The 17966-nt window shown below is 40.3% G+C and overlaps 1 pseudogene; it reads right to left on the reverse strand.

The window, feature by feature from the left end:
* Positions 1–828: 828 nt before the first annotated feature.
* On the reverse strand, positions 829–17243 carry LOC129492647 (vacuolar protein sorting-associated protein 35-like; annotated as a pseudogene).
* Positions 17244–17966: the final 723 nt, after the last annotated feature.

Genomic DNA, 17966 nt, shown 5'->3' on the forward strand with positions numbered 1-17966 from the left:
GTGAAAAGACAAGCTACAGAGTGGCAAAAAATGTCTCCAAACCACATACCTGACAACGGACTAGTATCTAGAATATACAGAGAACTCTCAAACCTCTACAGTAAAGAAGAACAAACAATCCAATTAGAAAACGGGGCAAAAGTCACAGATATTTCACTAAAGAGGATATAAGGGTGGCCAATAAGCATATGAGAAAATGCTTGACATCATTAACAACTGGGGAAATGACAATTAAAACCACAATGAGATATCACTACAGACTTAATCAGAATGGTGAAAACAAAAAATAGTCAAAACACCAAATGCTCTTGAGGACATGGAGAAACTGGACCACTCAAACATTGCTAGTGGGAATGTAAAATGGTACAACTACTCTGAAAAACATTTTAGCGATTTCTTTAAAAAAAAAAAAACTAAACATGGAACTACCATATGACCTACAATTGCATTCGTGGGCATTTACTCCTTAAAAAATGAAAAATGTGTTCACACAAAAACCTGTACCTGAATGTTTACAGCAGCTTTACTGACAACAGGCAAAAACTGGAGACAATCTAGACATCCTCCCACAAGTGACTAAACAAACTGTGGAACAACCACACATTCACTATTCCTCCACAGTAAAAAGGAGCAAGCTATTGGTACATACAACGATCCAGGTGAAGCTCCACAGAACCACACTAAGTGAGAAAAGCCAATCCCAAAAAGCCACCTACTGTGTGATTCCATTTCTACATTTGTGAAATGAAATCAATAGAAGTGAAAAACAGCTTAAGGTGTGCCTGCAGTTAAGGAAGTGGTTGGTGGGAGAGGCAGGTGAGTTTGGCTCTAGGAGGGCAGCATGAGGGTCCTTGTGGTGATGGGAATATTCTTCCACTTGACTGGATCGATGTCAGTATTCTGGCTGTGATGTTGCATGACAGTTAAACAAGACGTTACCCTTAGGGGACACTGGTGAAGGGCATAATGCAGGATCTCTCCCTGTTATTTCTTACAACACTGTGTGAATCTACAATTACAAACATAATTTTAAGGACCTAAACCTCTCTTAAAGCTATATAAAGTAATTGTGAGATTTACTTTTCTTCTATCATTTAAAAATGCTTCATGAGAAGACCCTTGCACAGTTGAGTCTGACTGACTTGGTAGAGATGACTGTCTGAAGACTGTGGGAGTACACACATACATCTTGGTCCCATATTTCATATATTCGTTCACAACTTCAACCCAAACTACTTCCCCAGTAGGACAAGAGCTTTTACCTTGGCTCCATATAAACTGAATTCTTCATGAGAAACTCTGGCGATGTCCGCGCTGTGACTCTGGTCGTCTCACACTGCAGCACACAGTTTTCCAGCGTAGTCTTACCATGGTGAACAACTGGGATGAAAACACACGCTGACTCTTTTAAGAAGTAATGTGCCTTTTCCAATGTTAGAGATAGCCTGCCGCTGACCTTAGCTATGGTCTAAATATTTCTCAACGGCTACCATTTAAATTTTCTTACCTAATTTACAAATTCATAAAATATAAAACAATGACTATTTTATTTTCTACAATCTAAAAGCAACATTCTTTAAAAAGAATGACTTGACCTCAGATACAAAAGCACTTTCCATTACCAGAAAACAAGAAAAGTATCAGACAGCAATTTTTCTGAGTATCTCGGAAGAAAAAAACCTTGATTCAAGAAAGGGGATACAAAGATTCCAGCAAACAAATCCCACGTGAAGATAACTTCCGTCTAGTGCTACCTTGAATACACAGAACACAGACCACAACACTGGTAAGTTTTAAAAGAAAAAAATCACTACACAGAAAAGAAACTAATATTAAACAAGTTATAATGAGTAGGCTATTTTTCACTTCAGGGTTAAGATTGCTAAGTCGTCACACTAGGTACATAAAAAAATAATTTTTTAGGCTGCATGCAGTGGCTCACACCTGTAATCTCAGCACTTTGAGAGGCCAAGGGGGGTGGATCACTCAAGGTCAGGAGTTCAAGACCAACCTAGCCAACATGGTGAAACCCCGTCTCTACTAAAAAATACAAAAATTAGCCAGGCGTGGTGGCGGGCACCTGTAATCCCAGCTACTTGGGAGGCTGAGGCAGGGGAATCACTTGAACCTGAAAGGCAGAACTTGCAGTGAGCTGACATCACTCCACTGTACTCCAGCCTGGGCAACAGAGCGAGACCTCTGCCTCCTGCGTTCAAGCGATTCTCCTGCCTCAGCCTCCTGAGTAGCTGGGATTACAGGCGCCTGCCATCATGCCCGGCTAATTTTTGTATTTTTCAGTAGAGATGGGGTTTCATCGTGTTGGCCAGGCTGGTCTCGAACTCCTGACCTCAGGTGATCTACACGCCTAGGCTTCCCAAAGTGCTGGGATTACAAGCATAAGCCACTGCGCCCAGCCTAAATGAATATATATATATTTTTTGAGACAGAGGCTCGCTCTGTTGCCTGGGCTGGAGTGCAGTGGTGCGATCTCGGCTCACTGCAACCTCTGCTTCCTGGGTTCAAGGGGATTCTCCTGCCTCAGCCTCCCGAGTAGATGGGATCACAGGCATGTACCACTACACCCGGCTAATTTTTGTATTTTTAGTAGAGACGGGGTTCCACCATGTTCACCAGGCTGGTTTCAAACTCCTGACCTCAGGTGATCCACCCTCCTTGGCCTCCCAAAATGCTGGGATTGCAGGTGTGAGCCACCACACCCAGCCTCATAAATAATCAGCCTTCCATACACACGCATATCCCAGAGATATTGCAGGTTGAGTTCCAAACCACCACAATAAAGGAAATATCACAATTAAAGTGAGTCACACAATTTTTTTGGTCTTCCAGTGCATACAAAGTTATGTTTATGGGAGTCTGAGGAGGGTGGATGGCTTGAGGCCAGGAGTCTGAGACCAGCCTGGGCAACACGGCAAGATCCCATCTCTAAAAAATAACAAAAATTAGCCAGATGTGGTGGCACACGCCTGTAGTCCCAGCTACTTGGCTGGGCAGAATTGCTTGAGCCCAGGAGTTTGAGGCTACAGTGAGCTGTGATCATGCTATTGCTCTCTAGCCTAGATGAGTGAGACTGTCTCTAAAAACAAAAAATAAATAAAACTTATGTTTATACAAATGAGCATATGAGTTTATACTAATGAGTACTATGTTTATAATGCATCTATTAAGTGTACGAAAGCATTATGGTTTTTAACAATGTATACATCTTAATTTAAAATACTTTATTTTGCTAAAACAGTCCTCTGAGCCTTCAGCAAGACATAATTTTTTTTGCTGGTGGAAGGTCACCTCAATGTTGATGGCTGCTTACTGATCAGAATGGTGTTTGCTGAAGGTTAAGGAGGCTGTGGCAATTTTAAAAAATAAGATAACAATGAAGTTTGCCACATTGATTGACTCTTCCTTTCATGAAAGGATTTCTCTGTAGCATGTGATCTTGTTTGATAGCACTTTACCCACAGTAGAAGGTTTTTCAAAATTGGAGTCGATCCCATCAAAATCTGCCTCTGCTTTACCAAGTTTACATAATATTCTAAATCATTTGTTGTCATCCAACCATGTTCACAGCATCCTCCCTAGGAGATTCCATCTCAAGAAACCACCTTCTTCGCTCATCCGTAAGAAGCAACTCCTAATCTGTTCCAATTTTGTTATAAGATTGTAGCAATTCAGTCACGTCTTGAGGTTCTCCTTGCTATCATCAGGCTCTAGTTCTCTTGCTATTTCCACCACATCTGCAGTTACTTCCTCCATTCGAGTCTTGAACCCCTCAATCATCCATGACGGCTGGAATCAACTTCTCCAGAATCCCTGTTAATGTTGAGATTTTAACCTCCTCCCATGAATCATAAATGTTCTTAGTGACATCTAGAATGATGACTCCTTCCCAGAAAGTCTTCAATTGACTTTGCCCAGACCCATCACTATCAATAGCTCGTATAGCCTTATGAAGTGTATTTCTTAAATAGTAAGACTTGAAAGTTGAAATTACTCCTTCATCCGTGGGCTGCAGAATGGATGTTATTAGCAGGCATGAAAACAACATTAATCTCCCGATACACCTCCATCATAGCTCTCAGATGACCAGGTACATTGTCAATAAGCAATCGTATTTTTAAAGGAATCTTTTTTTTCAGCAGTAAATCTCAATAATGGGCCTAAAATATTCAGTAAACCACATTATAAACAGATGTGCTACCATTCAGGCTTTGTTGTTCCATTTCTAGGGCACAGGCAGAGTAGATCTGCCATAATTCTTAAGTGCTCTAGGATTTTCAGAATGGTAAATGAGCACTGGCTTCAACTTAAAGTCACCAGTTACATTTGCTCCGAATGAGAGAGTCAGCTGTCCTTTGAAGCTGTGAAGCCAAGCACTGACTTCTCTCTAGCTATGAAAAGTACACAGAATTTATAAAATTTTTTAATATGTGTGACACAGTGACATCCAGGTTTTGTGAAATTCTCTGATATGGTAGATGAATAAGAGAACGCATTTCCCCTAGGGGCAGTCAGAGCTAATGACCCTATCAGTAAAGATCTCTATACATGTGAATAACCAATCAGCCACATGCAGAAGGCATACTTTCCTTGTTGTTGTTGTTGTTGCTGCTGTTGTTTTTGTTTTGTTTTTGAGACAGAGTTTCATTCTTGTTGCCCAGGCTGGAATGCAATGGCGTGATATCCACTCACTGCAACCTCCACCTCCTAGGTTCAAGTGATTCTCCTGCCTCAGTCTCCCGAGCAGCTGGGATTACAGGCGCCCACCACCATGCCCGGCTAATTTTTTGCATTTGCAGTAGAGATGGGGTTTCATCACATTGACCACGCTGGTCTCAAACTCCTGACTTCAGGTGATCCACTCACCTCGGCTTCCCAAAGTGCTGGGATTACAGGAGTGAGCCACTACACCCAGCCAAAAGGCATACTTTCTAACTACTCCATTTGGTATGCAATAGAAAATGAAAACACACAGACACACACAATCTCACACAGAAACATAAGGGAATCAGTTAAAATACTCAGACAGTCTCTCTGTACAGATCACATAGCTCACAGGGCACGATACCACGGTCCTGGAATGTTTGTCACTAAGCCATGACGAAGACCATCACACTACCAACAGAAGTCAGCCTCTTATTTCACACTGATTATGAAGAAGTACAGGAGTGTCAATTACAATGAAGAAAGTCAACAGAAGGAGCTGAGACACGACATCCTCAAGCAAATGTCTTTTTCATCACAGCAGCCTAACAGCCTTATGCATCCAAGGATGGTTAAACTACTTTGCCCAAACAATAATTAAGCAGCCAACCATGCTAACCCTTCACTAAAATAAATTATCTAGTATCGGTCACTGATACCCCTACTCAGGCAGCATGTTTTATCCATTTCACAAAGATTCCCTGTGGACTAATAATAAAGAGAGAACCTCGTGTGACTGTTCTTTATCAGAAAACAAAAGTTAAGAAAAAGGCAAAATGAATTTTTAAATCTTTCATCAAAAAACAAAAACTCACATTTTCAATGTGACAAATATAACTTATACTTGCAAATTTGGAAAAGTAAAATTCAATATAAGAATTGTATTTCTTATAAAGTTTATTATAAGCAATAAACAGTTCAGAAAAAAATGAACATGGAATAATTATGGGCACTCAAGTAAAAGAAGACAGACTTTTTTGTAATTCTCAGATAGTCTTCAAAAGAAATCAGAGCAACTGAATTGCTACATGCTTCAGAAGTTTACAAACAATTATGTGTTTATATATAAAGTAAAAGCCCATGGATGCCATGAATCGTTTTTTTTTTTTTTTGAGACGGAGTCTCACTCTGTTGCCCAGGCTGGAGTGCAGTGGCACAATCTCAGCTCACTGCAACCTCTGCCTCCCAGGTTCAAGTGAATCTTTAATTCAGTTGCAATTCCTTCAAAACCGTCTAAGACCAGAAGGTGAATTAAACCATTTTAAGCACTTCGACATGTGATTTCACTAGGAGCTGATACAGGGTTATAGTAAGAGTAAACGCATACCAAGTACTGCTGGTCACGGTCCTCAGAGTGCAGCAGATGAAGGGCCCACGAGGCTCTGCTCATCAGCAGTCTTCTGGATCAGGGTCTTCTACAGGTAGATCTGGCTGATCTTGAATCAATGTGGATACCGAATTCATTATGGAATCCACCTGTAACATGCGAGGCACAAGAAACCCACTGAGGTGAAACCATTGACATATAAAGCCACTGTCAAAAGTGTTTCCAGTCATAAAATTACAATACAGTATCAACAAGATAGTCCTTTTTTTGGTTAGAAAGTTGATACACATGTATGTCATACACACATATACAGACAAAAGTCTGGAAAGATATGCACAAAATGCTAATTAACAGTGGTTATTCTCTATCTGATGGAATTGTAAATGTTTTACAATTCTTTATACATCTCCAATTTTCTAATTTATATAATGAATAAGTTACTTGTAAATTTTCTTTAATATTGAATTACCCTCCCTTCCCATCTCAGGTATTGAGGTCCAAAGTCTAAAATTGTAACACTGTTTCCCTAAAATAGCACGTAGATATTCTCTTACCTGGTCTTGAGAGACAAAGTCCGGAAACAACTGATGCTCTTTCTGGACTCATAGTCAAAATACTCAAAGAGTGGGTGAAAATGTTTTAATTTCAAAACTGTTAAAATATTCTTGTAAGTGTCAACTGGTATCTTCAAAAGTCTGGTGAATTCCTTTGAAACTGCACTGCTGGTAGCAATACTACAAAAAGAAAAACAGAAGTCTTAATGAATAAAATTAACTTTCTATATACACAAATAGAACTTGTTCCGTAAGAATTAGAAATTTTTCATTACACATGAAAGGAAATGGGTCAAGTGACTGATACCACCAGAAGACTATAACAACCTCCTTTCAAGGGGATAAAAATGCTTATCTAAACACAAACATAAATTCATCTATTATTTTTCTGTTGATACAAAACTAGATACAGTTTCCAACTCATGAACAGATGGTATAGCTGGAGTTAACATGACTGTCTAGAATTTGATGACATTTCTAAGGGAAGTATTTTAAGTGGTAGTTTTGTTCCCAGGGGGCAGCCAACGAGTATTGTATATTCACGATGAAAACAAGTAGGAAAAAAATCCATGCAAAACCAGCAATTCGACACAATAGAAAAATATATAAACTATTTCCTCTGCATCAGATTTTGGTGATTCAGGAAAAGCAGGCTGACTGACTTTTAGGTAGTGGTTAGTAAAAGCTCTGTAGATATTGAGGCATATTGGGACATTTATTATGACCTCTTTAGAGGTTGTTATTTCTAATTATTTTGTCTATTTTTACTTTAAAGTTCACTTGGGGGGAAAGACATAGATACATTATTTAGTTTTTTTGATTTAAAATTTTTTAATTTTTAATTTTATTTTTTATTAGAGATGGGGTCTTGCTAGGTTGCCCAGGCTGTTCTCAAACTCCTGGGCTCAAGTGATTCTCCCAACTCAGCCTCCTGAATAGCTGGGACTACAGGTGCAAGCCACCACACCTGGCACATCATTTAATTTTCTCTCACACTTAGCATTCCGTATCTGGACTTGTTTTCAGTTCACACACACACAAACCCAAAAATGACCAAAAGAAAAAGGGTAATACAAAGGGGAAAAAAAGAAGAAATTTTCTTGATGCACGTAAACCACTGGAAGGGAGATAGAAAGGGGGAAGATTACATGAGGTAAAATTCTGAAGAATATGGGCGGGGGAGGCGGGTCTGGCTTAACCCGAGTCCAGAGCAATGGCGAATGGGGCAGGAAGGGAACTGCTGGGGAGGGTAACAGGATCAGAGCTGCCCACAGTGCCCACTAGAGGACGCCATAGGTCTAGGACAGAACAGCTGAGGCGGCTTCAAGTTGGAAACAGTACTGTTGATATGTTCTTTGATGGAATCAAAATCAAAGCTCAAAATAGAAAAGATATTTAAACCAATTTAATTCTGCACTTTAAATATGTATACGCCCCTCATTTTTCACCATGTACTCTTTCGTAGGAAAACACCTCTTATGGAAATAAATACTGGCTGACAAAGTTCCCTTACCAGTTTAAGAACAAACTCATCACACAAACTCATTTCATACTCAATACAGCAAGCTTGTCCAACCCACAGCCCACAGGCCGCATGCAGCCCAGGATGGCTTTGAATGCAGCCCAACACAAATTTGTAAACTTTCTTAAAACATTATGAGTTTTTTGCGATTTTTTTTTAAGCTCATCACCTACTGCTAGTGTTTGTGTATTTTATGTGTGGCCCAAGAAAATGCTTCTTCCAATGCCGCCAAGGGAAGCCAAAAGACTGGATGCTCCTGATACACAGAAAGGGATCCAAATTGGAGAGACTGGTCCCTGAAGACTGCCTATGGTCCATAGGTATGACAATTTCATTAACATACACATTCAAGTAATTGGTCACCACTTTCTGCCCCTAGTAGTGCTAAGCATGACAATCTTAATGCACGATTAAAACAAGAAAAATGCCAGCAGTTCAAAAAACAATTGAGAAACAGAAGCAAATCTGGGGCAAAAATGTCTTTATGAGGATTTTTATAAAAATGTAACTTACTGTTCAAGGCTGAGCTTATTGAATATCTCTGCTGTTGTTTCTTGAACTTTATCAACATAGTCCACATGATCAGGGTAACATTTCATGGCAAGATTAATGAGAGAAACTTGTAAAGACACAATATCCTCTGAAGGCATGTCTTGTCTAGACTGGAATGTTTAGAAAACCATACAATTTATTTTAAACAATGGTAAAAGGAAGGCAGAGAAGTTTCAAAGTTTTCAGAACTTAGGAGAAAAACTATACAAACCTGTATCACTGTAGCCACCTGCTGTGAAAACATATCAAAAAGTTTAGTATCTGCTGGGATTCCAGGTCCATCTTCACAGTGAGCAAATAAAGCTAACCTAAAAAAAACCCCAAAACCCTGTATTTTAAAAGATACAGGGTTTGGGTAGTGAGATCATGGATGATATCTTATTCTTTATTGCTTTTCTATATTTTGTATGAGCCCAAAATGTTTTTAAGTCGATCATTCCCTCAATGCTTTGAGACAGTCTCCCTCTCTCACCCAGGCTGGAGTGCAGTCATGCACTCTCCAATCAATGAAACCTCCACCTGCTGGGCTCAAGCTATCCTCCCACCTCAGCCTCCTGAGTAGCTGGGGCTAACAGCTTGTGCCACCACGCCCAGGTAATTTTTGTGTTTTCTGTAGTGATGGGGTTTTGCCATGTTGCCCAGGGTGGTATTGACCTGGACTCAAGCAAGCCTCCCTCCTTAGCCTCCCAAAGTGCTGGGATTACAGATGTGAGCCACTGCGCCCGGCCTCCTCAATTCATTTTTTTTATTATTATACTTTAAGTTTTAGAGTACATGTGCACAACATGCAGGTTAGTTACATATGTATACATGTGCCATGTTGGTGTGCTGCACCCATCAACTCATCATTTAACATTAGGTATATCTCCTAATGCTATCCCTCCCTCCTACCCCCACTCCACCACTCATAGGTGGAAATTGAACAATGAGAACACATGGACACAGGAAGGGGAACATTCATTTTTAACTAAACAGTTTTGCCAATGAAACCTTTTTCCATCAGCATTCTTTTTTTTTTTTTTTTTTTTGAGATGGAGTCTCGCTCTGTCACCCAGGCTGGAGTGCAGTGGCGTGATCTCAGCTCACTGCAAGCTCCACCTCCTGGGTTCATGCCATTCTCCTGCCTTAGCCTCCCAAGTAGCTGGGACTACAGGCGCCCACCACCACGCCTGGCTAATTTTTTGTAATTTTAGTAGAGACGGGGTTTCACCGTGATAGCCAGGATGGTCTCGATCTCCTGACCTCGTGAACTGCCTATCTTGGCCTCCCAAAGTGCTGGGATTACAGACGTGAGCCACCACGCCCAGTCTTTTCATCAGCATTCTTATTTCATACCATACTAAGTAGATTTTCAACAAGATAATTCTCTCAAAGTCTTTTTTATTTTTTATTATTATTATACTTTAAGTTTTAGGGTACATGTGCACAATGTGAAGGTTTGTTACATATGTATCCATGTGCCATGTTGGTGTGCTGCACCCATTAACTCCTCATTCAGCATTAGGTATATCACCTAATGCTGTCCCTCCCCCCTCCCCCCACTCCACAACAGTCCCTGGAGTGTGATGTTCCCCTTCCTGTGTCCATGTGTTCTCATTGTTCAATTCCCACCTATGAGTGAGGACATGCGGTGTTTGGTTTTCTGTCCTTGCGATAGTTTACTGAGAATGATGGTTTCCAGTTTCATCCATGTCCCTACAAAGGACATGAACTCATCATTTTTTATGGCTGCATAGTATTCCATGGTGTATATGTGCCACATTTTCTTAATCCAGTCTATCGTTGTTGGACATTTGGGTTGGTTCCAAGTCTTTGCTATTGTGAATAGTGCCACAATAAACATACGTGTGCATGTGTCTTTATAGCAGCATGATTTATAGTCCTTTGGGTGTATACCCAGTAATGAGAAGCATAATTAAGTAGATATGGACAGAAATGCATTAAAGTGACAAATGTATTCAACAACCATGATTTAAATAAATGATCTTTAAAAAATAAAAGTACATAGGCTATTTTAAGATAGTGCATTTTTACTAAAGTTTGAAATACAACTAAGTCTAAAATTCATAAAATTGACTTTTATTTCCCACATCTTAACTTACTCAAAATAATGTCTGTTTCATTATCATTATCTGTTTGTCAGAGTCACAACTACATCCACATTTTGTTATGCCCAGAAACATCACTACTGACAGAGATGGGTAAGTGACATTACAGGCAACACAGGAAAATCCAGTTACTAGCTTCCTTTAAGAGTGAGCCCAATAAGTATGGAATTTTTGCTGCCCAGCATTGAGCTGATAATTTGGAAAATTTTGTTATCTAAATTCTCAGACTTTAAAATGAACAACTTAGTTTTTTTTAAAAAAACATACAAAAGGTATCTGCAGAAACAAATCTTCACTTAGGTTTCTGGTTTCATGACAATGCTTACAAGTAGTAGGACAGACATTATGTACTACCACACAACATGGCTGCAAAAAAGTCACCCATTGGCCAAGCGCGGTGGCTCACATCTGTAATCCCACCACTTTGGGAAGCTGAGGCAGGCAGATCATTTGAGCTCAGGAGTTTGAGACCAGCCTGGCCAACCTGGCAAAACCCCATCTCTACTAAAAATACAAAAATTAGCCGGTCATGGTGGGGCATGTCTGTAATCCCAGCTACTCCAGAGGCTGAGACACCAGAATCACTTGAACCCAGGAGTCGGAGGTTGCAGTGAGCCGAGATAGTGCCACTCTAGCTTGGGTGACAGAGTGAGATTCTGTCTGGGGAAAAAAAAAAAAAAAAACTAAGAAAATAAAACTTAAAGTGGATGTACTAAACATATGTGATATTTAAAATTTTTTCTTTAAGAAAATGTGATGATAGAGGGATTACTTGAACATTTTCAATCATCTGTATCTTACGGCTAGTCTAAATCAAATGAGTTCCCACTGCAAGATACTTACATCATGGTAAAAAACAAATTTTGTTCTTCAATATGATCTTTGGATTTGTATGATTTAAAAAATAAGTCTGTACAACATCTTTAAAGGTCAATTAAATACAGAGAATAAAGATATTCATTATTGTCATGTCTCCTGCACATTTAAGTTAAGCTTCTTTCTTGTCTAACCTAGGCAAGTACCTAGTACTCATACTCACAAAGCTAAATTATTTACAGTATAATTAAATTAAGATCATTGGTATGATAAAGATGTAACAGAAACAAATAATTGAAAAAAATGTTTAAAATTCATTATTCCCAAGTCAGAGCATTTATCCTCCAGTGTTGGAAGGTCTTACCTATCAATTAAAGCAATGATTATGTTTTTCACGTTGACACTCTGGTGTAACTCAGCACAGGCTCGAAGAAAAGGATTCAAAGTCTGGAGGTGAAATTCATCAGAGAAAACCTGAAAAACAAATGATCAATACAAGTAAAAGTATTTTGCATAATATTCTGAACTCACATATGGTAAAGTTTACATCTGTGGGAAAAAAACACTGTAATCTTATACAACTAAATTCAAACACATTACTTCTGAAGCTCTCTACTAAACATAAGCTCAGGCAGAAATATTCCAATAAACAAAGTGTGCCTACAATTAAACTAAAGCTACAGAGATCTAGAAAACTCAGATTACTCATTCCTACATCTTGGAGGAAAACAAACCACATTGATACAAAGACCAAGTTATAAGTTAGAAACAGAAAATTCCTGTTTCTAAATTATTTTCAGAAGAAGCAAGATTACATGAACAAAAAGAAGCATTAAAAATGATTTTAATTTTTTATAGAAATGACATCTTGCTATGTTGCCCAGGCTGGTTTTGAACTCCTGGTCTCAAGAGATCCTCCCACCTTGAACTCCCAAAGTGCTGGGATTACAGGTGTGAGTCACCACACCCAGCAAGGAAAATTCTTTATTCAGGAAAGCTTATTTCCTATTCCATCAACATTTTTTCAAAACAATTAAATTTAATGAAAGATAAAATAGGCCCTTAAAAAATGAAATAAATGTTCCCACCTACCTGAATAACACACTCCATGAGATATTCTTGAGCCAAAGCATCCCTACAGTTTACAACTTGCTCCAATATGCCGGTCAAAACAATATAAAAGAGAAAAAAAAGAAACACATGTAAGGGTTAAAATCTGTTTTCAAAATCTTAAGCTATTCCCATAGTAACACATTTGAACTACTAACTTGAACGTCGTATTGAGATTTTTCTCACCAAGACTTCACTTCTAAACTTTAAAAGCTATTTTCTTTTTGAGATAGGGTTCTGTTGCCCAGGCTGGGGTGCAGTGACACACTCTCCACTCAATGCAATGTCTACCTCCTGGGCTCAAGCCATCCTCCCACCTCAAGCCTCCTGAGTAGCTGGGACTACAGGTACATTCCACCATGCCCAGCTAATTTTGGTAATTTTTGTAGAGATGGGGTCTCCCTATGTTGCCCAGGCTTGTCTCAAACTCCTGGACTCAAGTGATCCATCTACCTTGGCCTCTCAAAAGTAAGCTTTTTTCTCCATGGCTTGTGCTTTTTTGTGTATCCTCAGAAACCTTTGTGTAATCCTAGGTCATAAAGATTTCCTCTGTGTTTTCTAACAGTTTTAGGTTCTATATTTAGGTCTCTGATCGATTTTTGTGTTTTTTCTATATGGTATGAGGGATTGGTCAAGGTTCAGGGTTTTTTGCTTGTTTGCAATATAAACATCCAATTGTTCCGGAATCACTTGCTGAAAAGGTTGCCTTTGTACTTTTATCAAAAATAACTGATCATAAATATCTGGGTCTATTATGGATTGTCTAGTCAGAGATCAGTAAACTGAGCTGCTGCTTGTTTTTACAAATAAAGTGTTTCTGGAACACAGCCATGCCCATTCACTTCCATATTGTCTGTGGCTGCTTTTGCACCATTATCTGCAGTGTTAGTAGTTGTAGACTGGGGTATTCAACCTTTTGGCTTGAAGAAGAATTAGAAGAAGAATTCTCTTGGGCCACACATAAAATACACTAAGAATAGCTGCTGAGCTTTTTAAAAAAAAGCAAAAAATCTCATGTTTTAAAGTTTACAAACTTATGTTGGGCCATGTTCAAAGCTGTCCTGAGCCACAGGTTGGACAAGCTTGTTGTACAGCATATGTCTTGCAAAGCCAAAAAACATTTATTATCTGGTCCCTCACAGGTAAAGTTTGCCATTCCCTGTTTTATTCCCCTCCATTGATTTGTGTGTCTGTCCTTTTCACCAATACCACACAGGCTCTCACTGTGGCTTTAGAGTAAATCATGAATTCGGGTTGTTTGGGTCTCAACTTTGTTCTTCCTTTTCAAATTTGTTGCAGCTGTTCCAAGTTCTCTGTTTCTTCACATAAACTTTAGAATCAGCTTCTTAATTTCTACAAAAGTCTGCTGGGATTTTGACTGAGATTACATCGGATCTATAGATCATTTTTTAAAAAAGATGCTATCTTGACAATATTAAATCTTCCAATCCACAAACACTGCATATATATCTTTCTGTTTATTTAAGTCTTCTTCAGTAAAAGCCATTTTAAGATTTTTTCAATGTAATATAACAAAAATATTCTGATTTTAAAAATCAGATTTCAGTTTATCTCAGAACATAAGAAGAGGTAACAAAAATATACAAACCTCTTTGTAACGTTCCACATTTACACCTTCCAGCTGACTGAGGCGCACCAAATTTGTTCCCACTAAAATTCTCAGTTCTTGTCTTTCTCATTCTCTTTTTTCTCTATCTCAGCTACGTCCCTGATGCTGCATTCGCACCCAGAGCTTGTTCATTCCTGCAAAGTTGAGCGGTACAAAATCCATGGAATCACTGATATCTCCAGTTGTTTCCTTGCTGCAAAGAAACAGAAAAGCCTTTACACAGTATTTACAGGACCAACTTACTGCTATCCCTCTCCTTTGTGCATTTCCTACTTACCTCTGTAGTACCCCAATGCTTTATAAAAAACCACTTTCAATTTCATTGGCTTAGTGTTAAATTTCAAAGGGAACACAATCTAGGGAAAAAAGTACCTGGAGAGGACAGTATAAATTTAAAGGGCAAATTATTTTCCCCAACTCCCTATCCTGGGCCAAGTGGACTTGCTCTTATGGCAACTTCCTTAATTCAAAAAGGCTAGAAGGGTGGGCATGGTGGCTCATGTCTGTCATCCCAATGCTTTGGGAGGCCAAGGCAGGAAGATCGCTTTAGGCCAGGAGTTTAAAACTGGCCTAGGCAACATAATGAGACCCCATCCCTACAAACCAAAAACAAAAACAAAAGGCTAAAAAATTAACACTTAGCGTGTATTGCTAACTACATCATTTTACTGTTGAATATTTTGTTTCTAATTGGAATGTAAGCTTTGTGAGGGAAGAGACCATGGATTTCCTGCTTTATTTTTCTACATCTCCTAGGATGGAGACCTCAGTAGCTTTCAAAAAATTTTATTGATTGCCTAATTAAACGCTCAAAATGGACAGTCAAAATGTAATAAAGCAAATAACTTTATCAATTTCTCTACATTGTTAAATTTTTTATCTTTTCTGTACTGATTAAAAAAGAAATTGATGCAGATATATTAAAAAACATTGAATTGTACACCTTAGAAATAAATGAAAATATTAAAAAGAAAAAACCAAAATCTGTTGGGGCAAACTGAAAAAAGATTAAAAATTAAAGAAAGAAAATAGATGAATAAACTTTAAAAAAAAAAAGGAATGAAGTTCTTTAATCTGGGGACCTGTCATGGGAACAGCTCACCCCACTGAAGACCACAGTTGGCTGCCCACCTGCCAATGCTGTGGGATAAAAGTACAGTAGACTTCGATTCTAGAATACTGATTACACAAAAGACAGGAGTGTCTCCGAATAGCTTTTATTTTTTCTTTTCTGGAGTTAATAGCTAACTTGTAACAGATAGTTCAAATCACTTATATTCCAAGGTAACTAGCAGTCTATAAATTATAAAAACTGATAGACATTAAAGGAACAATTATGAAATCCAGCTGGCTCACACTTCATTATTTCATTACAAATTCAATTTCCAAATATAACCCCCTTTAAAAAGTTGTATTTTCAAGGAATATTTAATGTAGTGGAAAAATGCTCAATTACATGAAATAAAAAAAGCAGGTTCTAATAATCCAAAGATAAACTTTGCATAAGAGTACACTTTAGATCATACCACATATACCGAGGAGTTCTATATGACAAAGGAAATCTATATACAAATGCTACCTAAATGGCTGACTGGGTGGAAGAATTATTCATACTTACTATATTTCTGTACATGTTTCCACACTTTTATACATTCTGCAATGAAAGAAATATTGCAACAAAATCAAGAAAGAAAATCACTTACTCTGTTGGCTCTCCTTCATCAGGTAAGATATTTCTGGTACACTGAAGAAAGTAATTTTGAAGAAACAAACCCCTCAAGGGATGCTGCACACCAGGGCACATTTCTACCAAGTCTTTCAAAATGTCCTTCCTGGACTGAGGAAATGACTTGACATATACAACTCCAACTGTGATCAAAAGGTAACTAGGAGAATTATGAAGAAATGCTGATTAGAAATAAAATATTCAAATCAAGAATTTGATTATTTCCAAACACATTGAACAAAACATTAAATAAACAAGACAGGAACCATGTTGTTTTCTCCTGCATGATAAGGAAAATATCTGATTTAAAATATAACCGCTGACTGACCTCTAAAAAAACTATATATATATTCACTCGCGCGCACACACACACACACACACACACACACACAGAGAGACATATACTGTATACATACAAGATAGATATTACCTTTAACATATTAGGAAGATAATAACTGTTATTTTAATTTTTCTAACAGTCAAGACATTAAACAAAATAGCAAACATGTCCATTTTTTTCTGTTTCCAAAATTCTTCAAATATCTACATTATTTGAATCATCTCATTGGAAATGTCCCTAACACACTGCCAGAAAGCGGCCGGGAAGTAGTTTCTTCAACCTAACAGCTGGTTCCCTATTAAAATGTTACCGGGCCAAGCACGGTGGCTCACGCCTGTAATCCCAGCATTTTGTGAGGCCAAGTCGGGTGGATCACGAGGTCAAGAGATAGAGACCATCCTGGCCAACATGGTAAAGCCCCATCTCTACTAAAAATACAAAAATTAGCTGGGTGTGGTGGCGCATGCCTGTAGTCCCAGTTACTCAGCAGACTGAGGCAGTAGAGTCGCGTGAACCCAGAAGGCAGAGGTTGCAGTGAGCCGAGATTGAGCCACTGCACTCCAGCCTGGCGACAGAGCAAGACTCTGTCTCAAAAAGAAAAAATGTTTCCAAGGGAACCTAGTAGAATGATTCTAAGAGGGAGCTTTGTGATCAGAATGATCAGCGTGCAAATACTGCCTATACTTTTTTTTTTTTTTTACACAGGGTATTACTCTGTGGTCCAGGCTGGAGTGCAATGGTGCTTTTTGCCCCCGCCACCGCGGCTTTTTACCGCCGTGGCTTTTTGCTCCCCGCCGCCGCGGCTTTTTGCTCCCCGCGTCGCGGCTTTTTGCCCCCATCGCCGCGACCTTTTGCGGTTTCTGGCCCCCGCCGCCGCCGCCGCCGCCGCCGCCTCCTGCCGCCGCCGCCTCCTGCCACCGCCTCTTGCCGCCGCCGCCGCCTCTTGCCGCCGCCGCCTCTTGCCGCCGCCGCCTCTTGCCGCCGCCGCCTCTTGCCGCCGCCTCTTGCCGCCGCCGCCGCCGCCGCCGCCGCCGCCGCCTCTTGCCGCCGCCGCCGCCTCTTGCCGCCGCCGCCGCCTCTTGCCGCCGCCGCCGCCTCTTGCCGCCGCCTCTTGCCGCCGCCGCCGTTTCTTGCCGCCGCCGCCGCCTCTTGCCGCCGCCGCCGCCTCTTGCCGCCGCCGCCGCCTCTTGCCGCCGCCGCCGCTTCTTGCCGCCGCTTCTTGCTGCCGCCACCGCCGCCGCCTCTTGCCGCCGCCTCTTGTCGCCGCCGCCTCTTGTCGCCGCCGCCTCTTGCCGCCGCCGCCGCTTCTTGCCGCCGCTTCTTGCTGCCACCACCGCCGCCGCTTCTTGCCGCCGCTTCTTGCCGCCGCCTCTTGCCGCCGCCGCCGCCGCCTCTTGCCGCCGTCGCCTCTTGCCGCCGCCGCCGCCTCTTCCCGCCGCCGCGGCTTTTTGCTACCCGCCGCCGCTGCTTTTTGCTACCCGCCGCCGCTGCTTTTTGCAGCCGCGGCTCTCTGCCGCTGCGGCTTTTCGCAGCTTTTTACCCCGGCGGCCGCGGCTTTTTGC

Source organism: Symphalangus syndactylus, chromosome 11 (assembly GCF_028878055.3).
Source record: "Symphalangus syndactylus isolate Jambi chromosome 11, NHGRI_mSymSyn1-v2.1_pri, whole genome shotgun sequence".
Lineage (NCBI taxonomy): Eukaryota > Metazoa > Chordata > Mammalia > Primates > Hylobatidae > Symphalangus > Symphalangus syndactylus.